The 25,184-nt window shown below is 41.7% G+C and overlaps 1 protein-coding gene across 1 annotated transcript in view; it reads right to left on the reverse strand.

Annotated features, from left to right (window-relative positions):
- LOC139694715 (uncharacterized) overlaps positions 1 to 25,184 on the reverse strand; it is a 198,253-nt gene that overhangs the window by 152,432 nt on the left and 20,637 nt on the right. Inside the window, exon 2 of the mRNA XM_071593215.1 lies at positions 16,356 to 16,407. The gene's annotated coding sequence lies outside the window, so the exon portion shown is untranslated. The remainder of the gene's footprint in view (positions 1 to 16,355; positions 16,408 to 25,184) is intronic.

Raw genomic sequence — 25,184 nt, forward strand, 5'->3', positions numbered from 1 at the left:
AGAGGTCGTGAGTAACGGTAACGCCTAAGTATTTAATCGAGTTTACACATTCCATTTTGGTGTTCCCTACGCAGGAAGTGCTCGGGAGTGAATTACTCTTTTTCCAAAAATTCAGGATTTCAGGATTTTCAAACTTTCAGGATGTCTTTGTCTTTCAGCATATTCATCATCCCATTGTGTGCTCACATTAATGAGGATATAAAGCATACAATAGAGGATCATCACGTTTTATAGTACTGGAAGCCACCGAATTTTATCCAGAGTAATTTCATCACGTATTTCGCAAATAAAAGGTATAAATATTTTTGGCTTTAACTAAAAACTGCGCACCATTACGGATTATCTATTCACAAGTCAACCTCGTTTACAAGTGTCCACATGCCTAAGAACATTCAAGTTTACAAGTAACTGAGAATTAGAACGAAAATTTGCACCTCTAAGTAGTACTTACGCATAGTATGTACTAAACAACATGCGAGAAACGCGATAACAATATTCGATGATTGGTAGAATAAACTAATTTTTAGATACATATAATATGTATACTCCTGAGATTTTCAACCGGATCATCTTTATTTCATTGAAGCTTTTGTGAACTGATATGAACTTAATACATGAATTTAATTGCGTGAAATCTTAAATGCATGCCATTTTAATCTGAATATTTTATCAAACAGCGATTAAAAAACACTCCGGAATTAGAGCAACAGATGTTCATTTCCACAATTTTCCGGAAACAAAAAAGAATATTTCATATCATTGCCTAAATATTCCTCACAAAACAATATCACACGGTGGCTACATTCCTTCAGTCTGAGACCGGAAAACCAGTTATCTGATGAGATACAATCTATGCAGGTGAAGAAACTCGTTACCAAGCATTCAGCACCACTTAAATGGCTTATTCTTCACTCAAGGGTATTTCAGGTATCAGGGGGTATTAAATGTAGATGTACTCCTTTGGTAGGTACATGAGTTCAGCATATGCTCCCTTAAGGACTAAGGAATGGGGTACCGAATTTAATTTAGGAGCCCAAGGCAGAATATTTCTATATTTTACATACACATTTAAACTAAGATGCTGTAAATAATTGACTTTTAAATTTGATTTCCACTGTAAATGAGGGTGGCGAGAAATGATTCGGCGCCGATGAAAGTGGCGCAAATATTTCGCGAGCACTGAAGTGTATCACTGAAGGAGGTAACGCGGCGCCATTCGCACAGCAGAAGCAAAATGAAATGAATCACACGTTCCCACGTCTCTCCGACCACGTAGTCGCCGCGAACGGATTATTATGACGGAAAAAGCGTCTCGGCAAAACGGACCGTTGCACGTCGCCGCTGCTTCGGGTCGAAACAGACGTAGTGCACGACCACGAAGGGGCAAGAGGGGAGGATGGGAAACGAGCAGAGCGGGTACGCTTATGCGTGACATATCTTAAAAACCGGCTCCCGTCTCGGTTAATGCGAACGTAGGGGGTTCGAGACCGTTCGAGCCCCTCGGGTTCATCCTTCCGCATCGCCAAACGACACGAAACGAGCAAATTTCCCATAGAAACCCACCCATTCCACGGCTCGCATCTCTCATATTCTTTTCAAAAGGCTTTCATACAAATATGAACATATTATACATATATATTTATATTATGTATATATATATATATATATATATATATATATATATATATTAATTTAATGAGGTACATCCGTTCCAGTTCCGTTGTTAAATTTCTCTTTATCATGAAATTTTCACCCCGGGCGGTTTACGCGCATGGCTCACGAATACCGGGGCTACGAGAGGAAAGGGATGCGAAGGGCAGAGTGATATGCCATTTTTGAAGGGGATAGATGTAATTACTCCAGCGAAATTACCAGCCTCTTCCATCATCGCATTTTCCCTGCTATTTGGAGCTAGGACCACTCAATTGCCAACCTCTGGGCACAATAGGGGTGTGGATTTAAAACACTCGATTCACCTGTTCCCACCTTTTCCGGCTCATAACCCGCAGACCTCCCTTATCTTTTCCCTTGCCTATTGATTCACTCCATCTCTCTCGCCTTGCGGGTCCTCCCACACGCTCCACCACAAACACATAAACACACACACACGCTCCCCAAACCCTCCACCACACAGCTCCCCACCTCTCCCGCCCACCCAGCCCTCCCCAAGCCTCCATCCTTTCCTCCCCCACTCCCTCCTGTTCCCACGTCCTCCCCCTGCCCCCCTTGCGGGTTGAATGCAATGACCTTTCGGTCTCGGTTTTGTCGCAAAGAGTCGTTTTGTCCGCGTCCGTCTGCCGGCCTTGCAATTCCCTGCTCTGCTCCCAATAAGCCCTCTATCCTCACGGCGCATTTCAACTCTCTACAATTACATTGGAATTTGCTCAGGATTACACGAGGAGGCCGAACGGTTCACTTTACTACAATACTGTTCTCTGTTTTCGTCACCCGGGAAAACGATTCCCGTTCAACCTCATCAAAGTTTTAAGGGACAAGTGACGAAAAAATGATAGGATGGGGTTAAAAAATTAATTCGACAATGACTGTAACGTGTATGTTTAACGTAAAATAAATACGTAAAGAGGTTATCTCTGGAAAATTAAATATCATGAAACAAAATGTGTTGGATACATTCGTTACCAACAAGGATTAAAACGACTCACAGAACTCGAGAACACGCTATGCCAATATGTTTACCAATCATTTCCTATTTTCTAGTAATTTTCTCTCCGCAGAAAGACATTCTGGAAATAAATTTCCATTTCAGTGATATTTTTATTTGGTTATAATAACTATTCCAACAAAAATCATTTATTTTTACATAATCTTTCGAGGCATTGCCTATACTTATACAAAAGATTCTGAAGACTGGGTTTAAAAGCGAATAAATACGTTTAATCAATGCCTTAAAATATTTACTACTTGTTACCTGGGGAAGATGACTTATAATAGCTTAAGAGTTCAGGATCTTAAGTGTTTTTGGTAAATTGATATTTTAAGAAAATTAAAATATCATTTCACTCTGTTTTGAGCCAAAACAAAAAACGACAAGAACCTTAATTCTAACAGCCACACATTTCTTAATGCATTATTATTATTACCAATAATTACAACGTAACAACTCGGATAGCCGACTACAATACTATTATTCAAGCATAAACGTATAAAAGGTCTACTTTTTTAACTTGGCGACGCTGGAATGATTTGATAAACCTTTGAAATCGGAAAATACGTTACATTCGGAACACACATGGGCAACAAAAGGTTTTGGCCCCCTTTCACAACACTGTTTTGGTGACTACCAAAACGCCAAGGCCACGCTTCACCGCAGTTTCATTTTTTTTTATTTTTGCACTGGCCATGAAAGCATCGATGGTTACAGTCTCGCAAGATGATTTCAGCTATCGCTATTGTTCTATCCTATATTGCTTGCTACGTAGGCGATACCCTGCGTGGGCTATTCTCGGTTGAGTAACTGAGCCAAAACAGTTCTACGTTCATCCCACAGACTTAATTTCATTTAACCGCTGTTCCCATGGTTGATTTCTCCAACGAATACGCTGTTCTCAGTCAATTTTGAGTTTCATTTCATCATTATAAATATTTATTCCCTCATTAAAGTATTTAATCCATCCCAATTAGTTATCATCATGATAATTAGTGGTGTTGTCAGGCATATTCGATCACCATCATTATTTTAATAAAAAAGGCCTGATTCGATTATCCTCACCGAAAGGTTAGCTGTATTTACACAAGGATAATCAAGAGTTGCTACTGGCGAGCTATATTTAGTCGTCGCTCCGTTAAAGGTGACCAATATATGTGTACCAGATACCATAGAACTAAATATTATCTTGATTACTTCTTCATTATAACTATGTTATTGTCTTAAACTAATGGTCAACGACCATTGATGATTTCGCTTTTAAGAATTCGCTTACTTCGGCAAAAAGTACGACGGTATTTTAGGCAACAGTATAACTATTAGTTTTCTAGTCGACCAATCTAGTCTTCTTCCTACTAAGTGTCGCACATAATAGATACATCAAGATGCTTAATGGACATAACTGCTTAACTTTTGGAATTTGAGCTTAAATATGAGTCAAAGATTTGATAATGACAAAGAGTGAAATATCATCGATGTGAAATATTTATGGAATGAAGAAATTCAGCAAATAAATTCATCGAAATTAAATTTACCCTAGGCACTTGAGGATCTATGGTGCATGGATAATGCCGAGCATTTACATATATATTTGATATTTCATGTTTCAGTTTATGGCACACTGAATGCAATACAACGAGTAAACCTCCCTGTGCGTTATATATATTTTAATAGAATATTAGCGCCGATTAACTATAATAACATTTAAAAACATTACTCAATAGATTAAAAACTTTAACGTTTTGAAACCCTATATATTTGCTAGACATACAAGGGCTTAAATGAATTCATCACAAGAAAAGGACTCCGGGCCGTGGTTTCATGATAAAAAGCGGGCACCGTCCGATTTCAGCACAAACAGGGGCATAATTTCCCTAGCATAACAATATCCGTTCGCATTGGTAGCCAATATTAATAAATGCATTTCGACCCATTTCTTTCGCTCTTATGAAAGTCCGTCTCTGGGACCCTAAATATTAACTCGCGAAATACGAAAGGTCACGGACGAATACGAATTGGCAAATCAGCTTGAATGGGCTGAAATGAAGTCATTCATCATCATCTCGACCTCTATAAACACACCGCCTCCTCTTTAATTGTTTGCCTCCCTACCATTATCGTCTTCCACCTACTCCAATGCTCTCATCTCTCTCAATGTCCTACGAAAATCCTCCTCTCCTTCCTCCTCGGACAGACATCACACATTTTTCAATTTGGACTTTCCAATGATCACACAGCTATGCATATATGTACATTCAAATTACACCCTTCATTCTTACATAATCATACCATTCTTATATTTTCTTCAGGCAACAAGCCAAATATCTTCCCTTCAAAATCAGGCCACATAAATTACGGTTGAACGACTTATAACTATGAAAAAAGGAATGCCGGAAGGATTAAATTAATCAAACTGAACGTTAATGATCAAATTAATATTTACACAATCTATTTACCATGTTTTAAGGTAAGCACGTGGAATATACATATATGAAGTCTCAATCGCCATTGGCAAAATATTGTTTGAATAAATGCAAAGTGTTCCAAATGAAAAGAAGGAAAAATTGTACACGCCATCGGTATCACAGAACCGACGGCCATCTAAATTTAGAGAATGACTCATTTCTAATCACATTAGAAGTACCTTAAAACTTGTGAGATTTATCAAGACCCAGTAGAAAAGCAATTTCTAAGAAAGATATATTTTCCCTTTCTGTGGAATCGAATGGATGTCGGCGCCAGAGCCCTAATCCCGCACCCCCGTGCCCACAGTGGATGGTTTCAATCCTCTACTATTCACGCATCCCTGACGCCTCCGCACCAAGTCACCCTCTTCCTGCTTCCCTTCGCCGCTCTCTTCCTCTGACTACCCACCTTTTACGTTTCCATAGAGTCTCCTAGCGTGGGAATCGGAGGAGGCGGGATTTCGGGTTGCCAAGGATTGGGGAGCGGAAGAGAGAATTGGAGATGCACAGAGAAGGAGAGAGAGAGAATGAGGGCAGGAAGTACAAAGCAAATTTCAGAAAGGGCTCCTTGACGAGCGGGACGGGAGGGATGGAAAGGGCGGAAGCAAGAGGGTGAAAGGACACGTCACAGAGAAACTGATTCGCATGCGGCGGCGGATGGGGTGTAGGATAGAGAGAGGGGGGGCGTCAATAATTGCACTCCCGACTCCGAAATTATTATCCCTTCCTCGGAGATTCTTATCCGTCCTCGCCCGAAAGATAGGTATCTAATTCGGGTCGTAATTTTTGCTGCATTTCGAGTGGGACCGGGGGGGGGGCGGGTGGGGGTCGGTGAGGGCTTGGGCGGGGAAAGGGCGAATTAGAAGTGTAAGAGCGGGAGAGCCTCCTTAGGAATTCAGTTCCGGCACATTGTGGAATAAGGTTGTCTCTCAGACGTGCCTTCTCTCTCTCTCTCTCCACTCGGAAACATAAAGGGCTCCTTATTTTTATGGGAACGGTGGGGAGGAGCGAGTGTGTACAATGTTTGAGTATACTGCCAGGAAATAATAACGGTTCACGGAGAGAAAAGACGCATTAAAATTTTCTGCGTGCTGTGGCATAATCGGCAGTAAAATAAAGTATCGCGGTATTTGCCGAAGTGGAGTGTGGGGACACCCCTCGAGTGGGGGAGGGCACCGTGGTCGGGACTGCAGAGTGCCGATTTAAGCACCTAACCTCATGAGGTCACCAGACGGGAACAGGGGGAAAATATATCCTTCCACCCGGGCGTTGTCCAGAAAGTCCAGAACAACCGTGTTGTTCCTTGATGCAAATGACTCCCTTCCGTTGCCACGATCCGATTCATTTAGCGAAATACGGCATTCGATTAATTAGGTCATTAATTTCAATTGATTGGGACCAAATCCTCCCAAGGCTAGAGGGAATCTTGAATTCTTTTATCCAAAGTGGCAAGCCGACAAAATTCGGAGACGAACGTCAAAAAAAAAAAATTTCTGGGGTCGCACTAAACTACCGAGAAATGATTTTGTTTTTCTTCTTCCGGCTTCTCGAATTTTTGAGTTTTTTGAGAAAGAAGATAATACTTTTAATGGAGCTTGACGTTGTACAATTACGTCCACGGTTCAAACTAAGTGATTTCTGGAGTGAGTACGGCCACTGTTCTCTTGGCATCGGCGTGGGCCAAAGCTAGGACGCACAGGGAGGCGGAGACCGTTCCTTTTCTCTTGTCTCAAGGAATCCAGACTACGGCGAGTCTTCTCGCTTTCCTGGTCCCTGATATGGAGAAGGAGGAAACGCAAATCGTGCCATCCACCTCCGTCAAGTTCTACCTCTGGGACGACCACTGATGAGCATGTGAGTTTAAAAAGGAGTTGTGAGAGAGCGCTGAGAGGCGACTCGGTGGGAAATTATCGCGAGGCGGAAAGGGAAATTTCTACAACTAACTGACATAAAGACACCTTTCCTCTCCGCTACTTAAAAGCTTGAACCTCGTTGTTACCTCTTCCCTCCACGATAATTTCTGGGAACGGAATTATTTCCTCGCCGCAGAATTCTTCCCGGCCCCAACCTCTATGGTTATTTTTTTTGCATCGACCACGATCGGTTGAACGCGACGCCCTTCTTCCCTTTTACCACAGTTATACGGCGCCACCTCGCCACAGAGATGGTGCTTCCGAATCGCCGCTCCTTTCTGTCACCGAGGGATCAACAAAGCACGTTTGGGAGCACGCGTGTCGCGCATAACGGGAAGATTTAATAAGCACCCACATACACCCGCTCGCAGTTGTCCGGTGGAGAAGAAAAGGCCCCCCTCAAAAAAGTGCCCGCTATGTTACCCCCACGTACTCCCTCGGCCATTCCAGGATCCTGGGTTCGACGACCGTCACGCCCGGAGTGCCCCAATCTACTCCGGAGGACGTGGGGTCGGGCGGGGGGGGGGTGGGCATAGGATGGCTTGGCATAAGCACCAAGGAGGAAACACGACCGACCATAAGTGCAAGTCGTGCACGCTTGCTCGGTTATGATGAAACAATTTTTTTGCGCGAGGGGCGGCCAGGAGGGTGGCGAGGAAGGGTATTAAGCGCTGGGCCTTCTTTCTTTCCTCCCTTTGATAATCGCACGCATTGGTGAGGCCGGGGTGGAACGGAGGCGGAGGAGGAAGCTGGGAGAGAGAGAGAGAGAGAGAAAGGATGATATCGATTTTGTCGTGTGTAAAAAACGGAAATGAATTCCACTCCGTGGACAACGAGGTATGCTGTAAAAATTAACGGTTTCGTGATTCCGATCGCGGTCCAATGGTTCATGCCGAGCACACGGGAGGATTTTTCGCTCACCTGATTTTTTGCCTTCGCCATGCTGGATTCATGCACGCGTGCACGCGACACGAAGCATCAGATTTGCCAGTTTCGATGACACGAGATTCTTACCCAATTTATTAGAAGTCATGGCATATCTGTCGGAATTAATACTTAACAGAAGCACTGGGGTTTGTACTCTCTCACGAAATGCATAATTACTGAGCAGTGACTACCAATCTCACAATTTAAAAATACGAGTACAATCACGAAGGAATTTGGATGAAGATTCATCTATGGAAATTGGTTGATTGTTGGGAGCGATGTGAAAATCAATTTAAAAATTTTCGCGCACAGCCTTCATTAATATTCGTAATTATTTTCACTTTGAGTGACATAAATTGCCTCAGGTTCCATATTTTATCATTCATATTCATAATGATAGCCTATGGGCGATTAAAAAAGATAGTTAAATTTACATGAAGTTGAATTGTCAAAAGAGATGGTAAAATATTAAATTTACTGTGTCGTAATGCACCATAAATTGCTAAATGACAGTACAACTTCTCAGGTTAGTAGGAGTAGATATTACTAGTTTTACAGAAATTACGTCATTTATTGTTTTGTGGAGAAGAAAGAGAAGTAATACCATTTTAACATGTAATTTTCCACCTCATTATCATCTTGTTATTCATATTTTATACCACTCTCATTAAGTGCTGATTTTTTGTTATCATTCTTACTATATTGGGGGCGGAGTTTATAATTCTCACGTCGGGAATGGAAAGCAATTCGTTGAATAATGAGAACGTGAAAATGACTACCTTTGTTCATATCACATAAGTATGATGAGAAAAGTCTCGGCCTTGTTCAGTACATTGTCAAATGAAAGTAATCAAACATTAAGTGAAAACCTATAAGCCACTTTCCAAAAGGTTACCCGGAAGTAGCGCAAGGGAACAAATGATGGAAATGAGTTCCGATTCTGTACCATAATTTTGGATGTCAGGAAGTTGTACTACTGATACAAATGAGCGGATAGCGATACTTCAAAGAAATTTCACCAAACTAGTACAATTAAGTTCTTGACGAGCTTCCCTTGGGAAAAAATTAACTCCAAATAGGCCAGAGTAAAATCAACCACATGGGTGGTTTGATAGGCGAGGGAAGAACTCTCCCATGCCAAGTCTCACTAAGCTATTCGCCTTGTGAAATTCACAAATTCAGGGCAGGGGAACAACTTCATTCCGCATGCCGCCTGCAATGACGATGTAACCTAAAAACTCATACAGCTAGGGCGAAGCTTAGGGCGTCCGCGGAAGCATCCGGATTTGAGAATGGTCTATCCATTCCCCGGTCAATAGCCTAACGCTCTTCCCATTGGGCTGCCACTCCCCCGGCAAAAATATCCCTTTGGAGCAAAATAAATAATGGAGTCAATTTAGAGTAACGCTGCACATCCGCCTGACTCCTTGGAGCATTACAAGAAATGACGGGGGGAAATAAATTCGAGACTCACAAGCAAATGAACCTTGGCTGGCAATTAATGACCCCTCACAGGGAAAAAGGGACGCGCTCAACTATCCGGGGAGGGATCTTTTCTCCCAGTAATACTTTTCTCCCCATCTCTCCCCCTCCGTCTCTGACGAAAGAAAGACTTCCTGAATCCCCAGCATAAATCAATCAACGCCGTACATGATGACGCAGATTTTTTGGAGAAAAAATTGGTTTCAGCCGAGTGGGGAGTGTGCTAGCCCTGCCCGCCCCACCTCGGCCTCGCCTCGCCGGCCCGCCCTTACCTCCCTCCTCCCTAAAGGAAAACCCCTTCCTACGCAAATCCGCCCCACCTGTGCGGGAATGGGGAGCCCCCATCTTCATCGCCCCCGCGAAAATGGAATGGGGGACTGGGGAGGAGGAGTGCTGGGCGGAACGACGCCACCCTCTCCTTTCCCTCATCTCCCCCCCCCCGGAATTCCGTGCACCGATCCCCTTCGCATCATCTCTGCAGAAGATACACACTCTTACACAGGTGTCTCCGACCTGCGGAGAGGCATCATGGGTGGCGGGAGGATGGAGGGGACCCGCGAAATCCGTCAAGTCACGACGCCGCTTCGGAGCGAGCGGGTGACAGAAACAGATCCTCAAGGAGAAATGCAATGGTGGGCCGCCGGGTGGTCGCGAAAGGAAAACTCGAGGGAGAAATGTGTACATGAAGTTTTTTCTTTCAATACGTGGGGACCTGGTATTTTCATTCGTCGGGGAATTTGGAGGGGGGAGAGGAGAGAGTGTGGAGGAATGGGGTTCGTTACGTGGGTAGTGGGCGGGGGGTGGGCCCTGGTGGGAGTGAGAGCGAGGGAAGGGGAAGGATTCTCACCGCAATCATTCCGACGCGATTGAAGCCCGGGGGGATGCGGGAGGAGTGGAGGGGGAGGGCGGAAGGGAGGGTGGGCGTGGACGCTCCGGCACGAGGAACCATCGAAACCTTAAAGTCGTTATGCCTGCATATATTATTCATCGCATAATTCCGTCGTATCTGTGAGCCCCGCGTTTTTATTGCCATTTTCGTCTTTCGGAAAGGGGCAGCGGGTGGGCACGGGGAATGGTCGTGATTTGAAGAACCTAAATTCATTTTACGGCTATGTGGTTTTGGAAATCGTCATTATTTGTCTAAAATGTCGTATGATCGTCCCTCCCCCCTTCCGGCCTTTACGTTTGATGCTGTTATAGTGATAATTCTTCGCAAAAAATTTTCGGCGGGGGCTTAATTTCTCGAATCCTTCTGACGACACGTAGAAGGTGTCAAAATCAAACTTTTCCACAAGAGGAAAGCTATTGGATCTTACGCTCCATCGATTATTCAAGATTTCCAATTTCGGTTTACCCTAATTTAAAACCATATCCCCGAAGGGTACAATTAAATTTCATTGAAAATTTTTAACGCTGCTGATTAGGGCATTGATTCTATCTGACAGGTCGCTTGCATCAGCATTGTGGATGTTAATAATTACCTATAAAATATTAATTCATGGAGACAAACTAATTTCTTGAGCATAATTTATATTTGGATACAAATAATGCCATCATAAATGCAGAAAGATAAATTGAATATGCTTCCCTAACATATTGTTAAGTGGCCAAAACTTGGTGTCTAATCATGGACGAAAGTTTCACCATATCATCACATGTATTTTAATATTTGCGTTAGTCTTAATCTGCACTTATCTCGTCTTCTAAAACTCATACAATTGATACTTAAATTATTAAGGATACAATTAAGGTGCATATTAAACTGCTCCACTTTCCCAAAAATTTCCATTGAAAACTTCAAAGCTCCCGCGATTGACTTGCAAACAATTGATCACATTAACGAGTACATTAATAAACAGTTGGCTATAACTCTACCATTGACGCTGGATGCATGTCCTATTTCTGCTAAACCAAGTTCTTATTATAAAAACACCGCAATACTCAACAGGTAACCTCTTAAGTAGCGATAGGGAATAACTTAAAGAAAGAAACACGCAAGGGGATCATAATCTGTTACCCCATAAGAAAACAGTCATAGGCAACAAGTTATTCACTGCTACTGCGAGAATGGAACACCAAATTGCTCATTTCCTGGCAGAGAAAACGTCATTAACAATAAGGAAAGCACCTTCACTATCATCATTTAAAGGGCACTCTAGATGACTCTTCGCAGCACAACGCACACACACGACTGGGCGTGCATATCCCCTCCCAATAATACCTGTACTATGACTCCAAAACACAAAACTTAATTTCTTATAAATTATATAAACCTGATTAATAGTTTCCTATTTCTCTTCGGATAATTAATGTTATCATTTGTTTTTAGTCTTGCTTTTTCCTTTTATTTTTGAATTGTGCATTCATGCTAAAATTAGCAGTATTTCATTAGATTTTCTCATTAGGCTTAGCTCTTTTACGAAACTTTCCCTGCGTGGGCGTTCTCCTGGAGTGAGCTTTTCTTCAAGATTACGTTTACCAATCCCTTTTTTCCACGAATCTATGACCGTATTATACATGCATATATTTTAAAATTTCAACCGTTGTATTTATTAAATTTTCATCAGAGAATATATTACCAATGAATTACTTACTGCATGTGCTGCAATAAAAAAAGTACCGACCTCAGCTATCTCTCATACTATAATAAAGTTTGACAAGAGGCCACTGAGTGGAAGGAAATACGCCAAATATTTAAGTCTCAATCTTTACACATTAAAAACCTTTTAATTTTATTATTGGTTGACATTATGCTGTAACTGAGAGAATTTTAAACTTAGCGGAATTACGCCGAGGATAGTATTCTTATTAATGAGCAATTACAAATAATTTTAGGAGTTGAACAAAATATAAAATAATGCTAAACACATTTGATTGCCAATACGAAACATTTATTAATTTTAAAGGAGTGAATTTCGAAAAAATGTATCATTAATACTGAGGATGTTTATTCAAATTACGAAATTTTATGTTGCATATTCATCGTTACGTACATATTATTCGTTATTTTCAAAGTGCTATCGATGCAAGAACCCTCCGTGAAAGATAACAAAAATGTTTTTGGATTGGAAGGGGAGAAAGTGGAATCGAATATATAAGCCCTAAAAGACCGCACAATCAACCAGCAAGAAATTAGTTCCGAGGGAGGCAGTTATCGAGAGAGATTATCAGTTCTCTTAATGGCCGCACGGCTCCCTAACTTTTCAAGGCCACATCTTCATTTAAACCACTTCAAACAGTACGGGAGTGCCTCTTCCAATACGCCCATCGCCTTTTTCTTAATTTTATCCGAGTTAACACTTTCTCCCTCGTTTCTCCATCACTCGCATTGGCCCTCTGTCGTGCTACTCCTCTTCCATTGTACTTTCATTTTTCAAGCGCCACTTTCCGTAATCATGCTCCTCGAAACCTTTCCCCTTCCACCTCCCAGGTCAATTCAACGTTCCCCCTTTGAATCTTCATCCCCTTTGAATCTCCTTCCCCTATAGCAAAGCTTCCGTACATTTCTTTCAACTCACGTCACTCCCCCGGGTCCAACACGTCGCATTAAAAGATTCCAGTCAGGGGGATGAAATTTTTCAGCCGCGGTACCAAAAGCATTAGCGAATACTCTGAGTGGGGTTTCCGAAAAAAAATAGACCTTGATGTCGTTCCGTTCCTCGACTCCTGAAGCACTTCATCTCTTGTATCGAATTTTTTGTTGTAAATATTCACAAATAAAATAACCCAACAGCCTAAAAGTCCGGAATGAGTGAGCGGTTACGATTTCCAAGAAAAAAACTGGTAAATGACAGATGATTGGGTATTGATGAAATTGGTTTTCTTCACGTGAAAACTCCCTTCAAGTTGGCAGGATTCCCTCATTTTTGTTTTTTTTTGTCCGAAATTATGCATCATCGTCACCTTTTCACCACTGAGCGCTCGAAGGGAGTAACACGGACCCCCGTGTCGAAATCTTACTTATGTTAATAGGCTTATTTTTATTTTAAAAAAGGAACACCTCAAAAAATAATTTTTTTGTATAATCCATATTTTTTTGACACGTCCTCCGTCAACCCACCCACTCTGGCCTCAGGGGCGGATGAAATGGCAACTCCTCTCCCCATCTCGCACCCCCTTCCCCCTGCACCTCATCTACAAAATGGCACGGGCTCCAGCGCTCTCTCTAACCCTCCCACCCCTCTTCCCTTTATCCGCCGCGCGACACAAATGGCGAGCGAATCTCCGCCACCTGTGTCGAAACGCCCTCACATGCCCAGACGTCAGTTGCACAACTACGGAGTCGACTCGAAGGGGAAAGAAAGAAAGGGAGCAGGAGTGAAATACAGATATTTAAAAGCATATGAATACAGGGATATGCGGGAACCGGAGTAAGCTTCGTAGAGGCATCCATGAGCCGCCTCCCGCAAGATCCTCCATAGTGGGGGTTGGAGATAACACTTGGGTGTATGTAGTTAAGGAAAGTGAGTACTTCAGGGTCTATAAGTATAGTCCGAGTGTCATATCCTTTTCTTGACAAGCACTATTCAGCACCACAGTGCTATATTTCGGTGTCAATGAGTTAGTAGAGCTTTTAACCATTTATTACACCTAATTGTTCAGTTTTCATAAAATTAGTTTGTATAAATTTAAGCGCTCACTTTTCACGTAATTCTGGTATTAATAGGGATTTATTGATTTCAATTTGATGTCGATAAACAAGAACCACATTTCTTACACAGACGTTAAAAACATAGCTATGGGCAAAATGCTGCAGCAGAATCAGGTTGCATTACATAAGTTTATTTATAATTTCATTAAATTGACGATTAGTCAATTAGAGAAAAGTTTGTATGTTTTTGTATTGTTGGAAAAACTGAATTGCTCGAGAAGTTTATAAGTGTGCATCATTGACACGTGCGCCTCTGACACTCTTGGCATCCCTGTTTCCGAAGAGAAGGGCTTGGAAGCAATAATAAATCGTCATTGGATTTTTGAAGGAGTTAAAATCTACTAAGCATTGAAATTAATAATTTAATTACAGTAGGTCAGCTAGCATTTTCTGACATTATATTTGTAACACATTTTGAAACCATTGTCAGCTGATTCATGCAAAATTATCGATATGATTACCATCCTTCAATACGAAATATTATCCAATTGATTCTGAGATCATTTAATTGATTTTTCATCAAAATGAGGCTGTGCTCTGTGACTGAAGATAAGGAATGACTCTCAGATGCGAGAGAAAATCTGTAGAAACGAAGTCAGGGTATACAGGGTCAGGTTACCTGTGAAAGCTTTGAGAGCTGTGTCATATCGATATTAGTGCTAACATTAATGATCAATGATTATAGAAATTGAAATAATTTCGCAACCATGACCATAGAATTTAATACGGGTCTTTGAGGAAATAAAGAGCTATGCTAAGAGCTGATTATGAATCACATGAGGTTGAGGGGTGGTACGGAGTGTGAGCATGATAGGGAGGGGAAAGAAGGGAAAGGCTCCCCGGTTCCAATTTGAGTGAAACCCACCTCTGGAAGTCACCAGTTATATCCAAGCTCCGTGATTTTCTGGGTACAAGGACTTCTGAGAAGCCTTGGGTGAAAGGGAGAGAAACTTGTCTCCAAACTTTCATACGTTCATTTCACATGTTTACGATTTAGTGCGATGTGAGCTCTAACCTACGCCTGCAAAAAACCTTCGAGTCGAGATTCAATGACCAGCTGAAAACTCTTGCTTGAGCAGACACTTTTTTTCAATATTTCCCAAGTAAAATTTAACTGAATGATATATGAATATCCAGTTCGCAGTCATCAACACAGAGATCATCAAGATAGATGTTGTCAGCACGCATCTTAGATTTCAGTATGAATTGTCGAAACAACTCATTCGAAACTCAACCCACGTCCCTCTGTTCTGCAGCAAAAAAGCTCCACACACTAAGCTGCTACGTCGCTTATAGCTAAATATGAATGCACGCACATGGTCCAATTAAAAATTTTTTTCGAGCAGAGTGTAAAACCCTCTTGTCACTGGGTTTGCCTGAATTTTTCCCGACCTCTTTGCGACCATGCTTTTAGATGCTCCCTCTAGTATAATAGCCAACTAAGTTCTGAAAAAGTGAATAAACATAGGGATTTCAAAGAAAAAAGGAACAGATGAAACTGGTTTTAGTGCGCATCTCTTCATTGAGTATTAATTTTACTGAAAATAGCCATTTATTTTTTATATAAATCTTTGAACCATTTTCAAATTTTTCCCAAAATATTCGAACTTCACTCCTGCAGATATTACGCGCCACTTTGGGTAACATTGGTCTTCAGATTTACCGTTCAGACCTTAGGTCGACTTCTCCCCTCGAGAAAAGTCCCTGAGCAACCATATAGGCACGCAAGTAAAAAGCGAAGCGCATTCATCTTTGTCTCGCTTTCTCTCGGAGTGCGCCGCCCATTCGCAGCCCAAGTTTCATTGCCACCTCCGCAACTGTCTCCGGGGGTAAGCAGAAGGAGGAGGGCGCGGAGGCGTGAGGGTGATTACCTTTGGGGATGGACGCGTCTTTCCCTATCAGCGCACATAATTACGCCGAGCCCGATGCAAAAAATTCCCCATTTTCCATCTGAAACGAAATGCCTTGACTCGAACCGAGTCGCTCGTGCCGCTCGTGATGGCGAGGCGGGAGGGCAATCGAGGCAATTACAAACTGTGGAAAAGAAGACCGCTCCTCACTGCTAGACTTAGCGATCATTATAAGTTATTCGTTTAATAACCAAACCTCCTATTTCAACGCGATCGAGGGAGATATACATCAATCCTTCTGTTAAAGTAGCCATTATCCTGCCAGATATAAATTTATTTTTGGAAAGCAGGCCAAGAAAAGGTGTGACATTATGTGGCAAACAAAAAAAAATTGAAACTCACCATAATTCAATTTTCAGCCTTTGCCGCAATCATTAAGTACTGCCTGCAAGCCCTGGAAATACATATTAAATCATTATAACATAGTTATGGCAAGGTTGTTAGCATGACAATTAAATTAGGTAGTGGACAAAAAATCTTAACGTAGTGGTAGTTCAAGGCAATATGTGGGATTTTGTGACAGGAATTCATCGATAAATGGTAGGTATGTAAATAATATTTAGATTTTCACGCAGATAAATATTTTGTACAAAGTCTACTGTATTTACTTTAGCCATTTGCCTGATCTATACAGCGTGTATCTTGTACAAGACATAATTTAATTGTGCCGAAAATTTTATGACAGTTTCACCTCCGGTGAATTATTAAATACTATTATCTAGTACTTCAAGATTCTTGATAAAATTGATAGGATGACCCATGTTTATATAGCTAACACCTATTAAAATAAATGACAGTGTTTGAATGAATAAGTACTAAGAAAATGAAACAATATTTACCGACAGTTAATTTTTACGGTCATTAATCGAACGACCACTTTGACATTTTTAATCCCCCCTATTTCTTTCTTAGACAATTGGGGTAAGTGAAAAGCCGAATCATAAAAAAGAGATGAAACCTCAGAAAAAATTTCTCACCCCAGATTATTATGCAACAGTGAATCGCACTCACTCTTGAACGCGTCGTCGGTAGGGCAGAAGAAATCTTAATGAAAAGTCAACTGCCGGAGAGACAAGTTTCGAAGAGTGAATTTCAACTAAAACTTGTATTTCAAGGGTGATTTCATTAGTGTCCTCGACGCGTAGACAAACATGGTGGGCGGAAAGAGCAATGGAAAACCGAATCCTGAAAAAAGAGGTGCAGTTTCAAGTTGACCCAGATAATTTTACTCGTACTGCACTCCCTTCAAAAGTGCATAATGTAAGCAAATGATTCAACTTTCAGTGGTTTATTCAGTTACACGGAGAAAGACTGAAATTAATTTTCGGTTTTAATGACATTTTTAAAGATAGAACAGGGAAAACATCTCAGAATGAATTCAGTATAGTCACCCTCCGAATGCGATACAGTTCTTTCGATGCATATCACAATGGTCCTCCCTAAAAATTACTTAATTAATAGCCGAGCAACCCCGAAAGAAACGTTTCTCTTTTAGCCCATGCCTTCGTTCATCTCCTTGAAACATTTACTTTCAATTTCATTTTATACCTACCAAACCTTTAAAAAAAACGAAGCTAGTTTCGCTCGAGGCATTTTATTTGTGGTAATTAGAGTGCATGGTGGCGCAATGGGAAATGCGTTTTATGACAGGTGACTGGCGGCCGAAACATAAACAGGTCTTGGGAAACTCCCAGACTTCGAGCACGGAGGAAGCGGAGAAGAGGGTTCACCCATCCTCTGCAACTCACAATCAGTGAAAGCGATCAAACACATCAGGTCCGGGTATTGGAAGACGGATCTGACTCAAGATTTTGAAGGAAAATCAACTCGGTAGAAACATTCCGTTTACAGACGAATGACTACTGTTTCATTCCTGACTGACTCACAATCAAAGAGGAGACTGTTAGAATCAATTCCTAATAGAAAAAAATCCATAAAGACAAAACTTCGCCCTTAAGTAGAACAACACCAATGCCATAGACTCCTATTACACTACTCTCCTATATATAGTATACACTATTGTATAATTATACGCCATGACATTGGGGTTAGAGGGATAAAAAAATTGGTGATAGAGAAAATGAAAAAAAAACAAATACCGAACATTACTTATATTAATTTCAACATTTTTTATGGATTATTCTCTAATCATGAAACGCCAAAGAGGGAATTTTCCTGAAAAAGTTCTCACATTTTTTTCTTTGCATCGACGTATTTCTCAAGGTGGGAGATGGAGAAATCCCTTATGTCGGTTATTGGATCATGCGGGTAGAGTTAGACTTTTTGAGGACTACCTTCTCCTAAGGCCGCGTGTGGTTGAGTAATCGAAGAACGACGCCGAGCACGGTGTAAGACCCGCCGTTTGGGTAATTAAAAACTTGACCTAATGGTTGCTGCGATGAGATCAGCCGTCAAAATGCACAATGAATGCGTCCTAAATCGACATCCACGTATACACAAGTTGGTAAGAATTAAACTCAGCGCTGTACAAATTTGACAACAATAAATGATCAGAATATAATAATTAATACATTCCAAATGAAGCTGGACACTACATCATCAAATAGTCAGTAACCCCATATCGATGTTGTTCTACGGTTCCCTCGAGTTGAGCCAAATGTAATGTCATTCCTCGGCGTTCGTGATTCTTTCTCTCCCCCACCATTATGCCAAATGGAGGAAAGCAAATTTTATCCGACCGTCTATCGCGGGATTATAAATTGCACTGATTTGTGGCGGAAAAGCAAATTCATCGTTAAATTACTTCTAAATAAAATGAAGCGCAAAATCTTCGGGGGGGGGGGAATAAAAGCGGATCAGTCATAGTGTGAATGGAGTTGGATCAATCTTAACAAGGATTCCAGCCAAGGGGCGTTGCACGGTGACGACCGACAGGTGCGAGGAGAGGAGACGAAGGGGGGGAGGGGGGGGGAAGCGAAAGGAGAATGAGAGAGGAACAGAAGAGTCGGAGGTAAGGTGAACGAGCGTGTTCGTGTGAGCGTGTGTCTGTGTGTGTGTGAATAATGCGGTGAAGGTTGACCAGGTGCGGCGATGATGAAGATAATAAGGAAGGTGAGGGGATAAGACGAAAGATGAGAGAGAGAGAGAAGAGCTAGCTGAGCAAGAGGATGAGAGGGATGGTTCTTTTTCGCCTCCCGTGCCTCGTGACGAAATACCGCGATTAGCATTGAGCACTATTAAGAGGCGTAGGCGGGGGAGACGGCGAGCGGGGAGAGCACTGGGAGATGGCGCGGCGTTATGCCCTCTCGCGATCGGGAAGGAGCCGTGGTGGACGTAGGCGTTCCTGGGGGAGCGGGAGCCCACTTGGCGCGAGCGGCTCCGGTGAGGGCGGAGGCGGGGGGACCGGTTGAGCTAATTAAATTTTCTGCCCTCTGAACGGTTGTGAGGTAGACTCGTGGAGAGACGGGAGGTCGGCGGGGAGGGACTGGATTGGGAGGAGGCACCCAGCCTCTCACTCGCTCGTTCGTTCCCTCTTGGAGTAATTCTATCTCTCTCTCTCTCTAACTTGCCTATCCGCACTACCCCTCACCTCATCACCTTCTGAGTGATGGGCTCTCTCGCATCCACGTATGACCGCTCCCCCACTCGCAAGGGAGGGAATCCACCTCAAAGCTCCCCCGCCTTTCTCTCTCACTCTCCCAACCTCCTCCTATCGATGTTTTCGTGTCTCTGGCGCTTGTCATCCCTTCTACGTGGATAACCTTTCATTTCCAGTCCGACGCCACCTCCGGTGTGCCCCGTCCGATCTCGTTTACCGAAAGCCGAGTATGGCAAATGTAAATGTTTTGCGAACAAGGTAGGTAGTTATGCCTATTTTAATAAATATTACTGATATTATATATATATATATATATATATATATATATATATATATATATATATATATATATATATACACACAAGAGAGAGGGAGAGTGTGTGTGTGCGCGCTAGTATATAATTAGGGAGTCACCGGATTATTTGTACGTTATAATTCATATAACACACTTGTCTCTCTGAGTCGCACTTTCTTCGAAAGGAGTGTGGGGTGCGCGTGGGTAAACTTACGACCGACAGTCGACCTACCTGTCATGTTCTCTCCCCTCCGGCCTTACTTTCTAACATAAAATAAGATATTCTCGACAGAAATGGAAGCGGTCGCACAAGCTCGGAAACAAACAATTAGGGTGGCCAAAATATAAAATCAGAGAAAGGAGTGCTTTCAAAATAAGAGAAATTTGGCTTTGGATGCGTGCATCATTATATTTTAGTAATTATGATTCTATAATGGAAAATTAACTTTTTTATTCCGTGACAGAGATATTTGGTGTATTTCGTTCTAGTTTGATAAGAAAGATTTCATTTGATTAATTCTTGGATAAATAACTTTTTTTAAACTAATTATAATTAGTTTCTTTTGGTAAGCTGACTATGATGTAGTGTATTGAAGAGTGTTTTTGCTTTAAGACGACGAATATAGTATCAAACAACTAATTTTTTTTATTGATAGAACTCCAAGAATCAAAGAAATGAAAGAGGATTATTCTTGGGATATGATTAGTAGGTTAAATTTTGTGCTTCCAAGATTATCGCTGTCACATCATACTTTGATTCACATTTTTCGGAAATCACTTAACTTTCACAGGTAACCACAGTAGTCTAAAAATTTCCAAAACCATTTGACATACTTCTTTCAATAATTTTGACGATGATATCTAAAGAGTGTGCAAACAGTAATACTGAAAATATCAATTAATTATTAATTAGATCAATATTTAACAAATAAAATGACAGCGATAAATACTTCCCTTAACATGTTCTTGTTTCGAAAAAAAACTGTTCGATCGTTGCTTTATAGTAAAAGTGATTATTAGCTTATATATGATTGAATAAATTGTACAAATTGTACAGGTACAACGTTGAGGTGTCGTGTCATTCAAATGCTAATTAAAAAGCACGTTTCGTTTTTGAGGAAAAATTGTACCGCAATGAATTCCTATTTTTGTTTGTTTTGCACATAGAAGCATCGTTGAATTTACATTTATTTCCAATTATTACCCCACCCATTTAATTTGTGAAACCCTCAGGAGTTCCATTTATTCACGTAATACCATATTTCTACGTAAGGCATGTTGACAAAAACAACACAAGGGATAATACCAGCCGGTAAGAATGAACCATTGCCATTTTACGTGTGCTCAGTGATTTCTCACTTACATGAAAAATCTATTATCAACATAACTCGGAAGCTTAACACGATATTCCGATCCTTCGCACTACCCACCATAATTTTTTCTTTAATTCTACGAGAGACGTTTACGTTTACGTAAATTCACTGGTACGGAGAAGGAGTAGACGTTGGAGAAAATTGTCTTCTCTTTTAATTAACTATCAAATCAAGGGAAAAATTTGCGAAAAAGGCGGATCGTGCGACGCGGAGCATTCTGAAGATAGAATTGTACGCACGTAAGACTATCAAAAGTCGTAACGTCAGGGAAGAGTGAGTATACGGTCACCGCGTGGGAGATAAAAATGCGACATCTCCAAGCCGTGAGAAAGTCTAGAGATGAAGGTCCAGCTGGCTAAGCACACACAAATTCCCATCCACAAAGTCACAATGACGCGAACTCAACCACGCATCCCTTCTCTCCCCGTCCACACTTCCTTCCCTTCCTCTCCATCACTCCACTCCACACCTTCTCACCTTCCTCCTCATCCCACGCCCCGCAGCCTTGGGACAGCATCCCTCAACCTCAGCAAAGCCTCCTTCCTATACTATATTATATGGCGTAGCTCTCTTTCTCTCTCTCTCTGCCTCTCGTACTATGACGAGAAAGGGAGGCCACGAGAGGATCCCCCCACCGAGTGATTCTGGAAGTGACACGGGAAGCGCCATATCGTGACGAGAATTCCATGAAACATATCTTTCCTTTCCTCTCGCCCTCCCCCACCGGCATCTCACCCTCCTCTCGCATTTCATCCCCTTCCACGGAGGAGTCCCACACCACACGACACACACGCTCACATTCTCTCTCTCTCTCTCCCGGCTCCTCCTACAAGACCCCCTTCGTCTCCTCCCCCCTCAGACACAAAACACCCACCCGCCCGCCCCATCCCCTCGCTACACCTCTTCCTCCTTCCCCGCTTGGTTACGGCAGGAAGGGTGCGATAGGGCGGTCTGTCACGCGAGAGAGCCAACGCAGAACAATGGTTTCTTCCCTCCCGCCTACTCCCCCCTCTCGTCTCCTTCTCTCTCATTCCTCCTCCCATCCGATTCCTCTCCTTAACTCTCGCCTCCTCTCCCTTCCGACCCTTGGTCTACCCCCCCCCCCCCCACGCCCCGCATCAGGCGCGCGCTTAGAAGTTCATTTGCGGCGCTCTTGCGCTGTGCGACACCCACAAGTCTCTGATGCCACCTACCCAACATCCAAATGCGACAACCACCTCTTCCGCACCCCGTCTCCCTTCGACGCCCTACTTGCGGCGGATGAGAAATGGTCACGGGGTTGAAGTGACGTGAAAATTTCATTCGGAGGGAAAGCCAAATTGACGCTCAACGCGGAGTGCGCTGAGTAAAGGGGTGGGATTCTCATCAGGATGCACCGTACATTGAGCTAATCAATGAATAACAAATATTCTGTGTTTATAGTCTTCACACGCATTTTAATTCCCGTTGTTTGTCTCCAGTGCTTTTTTTTGGGCCCAGCGGGAGGAAATAATATGATTCACCTACCAGATCACAGCTTTCAGTCGGATGAGTAAATTTTGTTTGAAAGATGTGAAGCTGTGATGAAATTATAACTGATTTTGATGTGAAAACGTCTACGTTTCCTATGAAATGTCGCGAATTTAGTAATTAATTATAACATTGTCAATTTATTTATTATGCTATCAGAATTTATTGCTGAAATCTTGGGCGGAAACGGGGTCATTATAGAGAAGGGAGTGTATTAACAATATTACGAAGCATTTCTTTGCACTTCAATTAGTTTCAAACAGCTAAGTCAAGCGAATACGTGTTCGATTTAAGGTGTACCATATGCTATTAAAACACTGAACTAAATAATGAAGCATAAGGATTTTTTTAAATACCTTTTTTTGTATTAATAATCGCGCCTAACGAGAACCAGTATATTCCAAAGCATTTTGTTAAACATATTTTACAAGAATAGGCAATTAGATTAATGAAATATTCATATTTAATAAAGATGCAATGGTACTTCTCTATAGATGTTTTTGAACACTTGTCGAAAAGTACTTTTTTGTCTGTATTTAATATGAATAATGAGTTTTTAATTCCAGAAAGTGTATCCTAAGGCAGTTGAGCATATGCGTTAAGAAAAAAAAGCTACCTGTTCAATTACAGATTTTTTTAATCTAAAACTAGAACTCAATTAGGGGTTAGACCAGAAAAAAAACCGTACTTCGTCAGTATTTTCTATAAGATATCTTTTGAATACCAAATATGTACATTTATTTCCGTTTATTGTATCGCACAGGTGATGCTGATTGTATCGCATCGCTTGATTCAGAGATTTTCAGTATAAAGTAAGTCTATCTTCTCGTACGCCAAAGTTCCTAGCAAATGTGACAGTAATTTTCATATCAAATTACTGGCGAAAATATTTATTCTTCAAACAGCTTATATTGGACTTAATCTTTGCTACACTGGGCTTAAATTATGTGGTCTTATTAGTAAGGACCCTGGAGGCCACAGATGGATGAACAGTGACATATTTTTCTGAATCAGCGTTTCCATTGGGCTGGTAAATTATTCAGCTGCTGCGCCTTATTAATATTATTCAATGGTTTCATTCGAGCTGGAAGAATTACGAAATTCAACAGCTGGGAGCTTAGCGCTGGAATTCCAATGAGCATCGGAGATCCCATAATTGCATCCAATCCACGATCATCTATCGCGAGCTTCGACAATGTGTCAGCGAAACGTCTTTCCGCACGTGCAGGTGGGCGTGCATTGCAGCGATTATTATTTCTCGAAGGTTTCCTTGAAAGATTAAGAACGATATTTTCATTGGAAGATTTGAGCTTAGAGAAAAAACCACAACAAATCTATTGCATTCATGATTACTACACATATATAGGTGGACAATTAAGACGGCGACACAAAATAACAGGAGGTCGAAGTCGCTCATAAAGGCGTCTTAGGGAGCTGTAGTGATATATGCAGACCACGCACACTTTCACCTTAACCTTGTCTCATTCGTTTGGCATTGCTGCACCGCGGCAACAAGATCATACGATTGTCCTGAGCATAACACGCGAAAGAGTTGAGAAAAACGAAAGCATGACGTAATGACTCGGTCGTTTGAAGCACTCGGCATTGTGCGTGGCGTAGGTAGCTTTTACTGCTCACCCAATTGCAAACTACTTATGACTGATTACACCTTCATCGACTTCATCCGAATGCCACATAAAGCGGAATTAAGAGGTTTTCAACTTTTTATGACTTAAAGAATTCCTTGCAAGTGACTTAAAAAAAACTAACGGTTTTGAAACGCTCGAGTCGAAAACACAATGATAGGAGCGAGCGCTCTGCCATCAAAGTCGACAAGGGGAAAATATTTTGTCGAGTTCCATTATCTCGAACGTGTTTGCGAAATTCGAAAAATTGCGTTTATGGTATGAGATTAGTGGCGCCTGGATGACGATAACAGAGGAATGCGTCGAAACTTTTTCACGCGAGGAAATGAGTTGACAGAAAAAAAAATATGAGAATGCGCAGAAAGACGATAAAAGATTGAAGGCGTATATTCAAAATACACAAGAAAACACATACACACACACATGTATTTATTTATTTCACGAATAGTTGTAAAAGCTGAATGCTGCCGCAGAGTGGAGAACGTCTTTTCCGCACACATTACACAGAATTTAAACTCTCATGATAGACTAGAATAAAGCATGAAGGCCATCGATGTTCTTTACGATTTTCCCTCGACTACTTTTCTAATTTTCTTTTGGCGATTGGTATCTCACGAGTGCGTTCCCTCACTCAAAGGGAACGTGTCGCCTGAGAATAAACGCAGCTCTAGATGAAGCACGTTCCTTAATTCATGAACCGCATACATGTGAAGCGACGCGCATTTAGGATATTTATACCTTGTAAGTCTTACTGCAAAAGAAAAAAACAAGCAGGGGATAAGATACGCG

This window comes from Hetaerina americana, unplaced genomic scaffold (assembly GCF_022747635.1).
Source record: "Hetaerina americana unplaced genomic scaffold, ioHetAmer1.1.p SCAF_53, whole genome shotgun sequence".
NCBI lineage: Eukaryota > Metazoa > Arthropoda > Insecta > Odonata > Calopterygidae > Hetaerina > Hetaerina americana.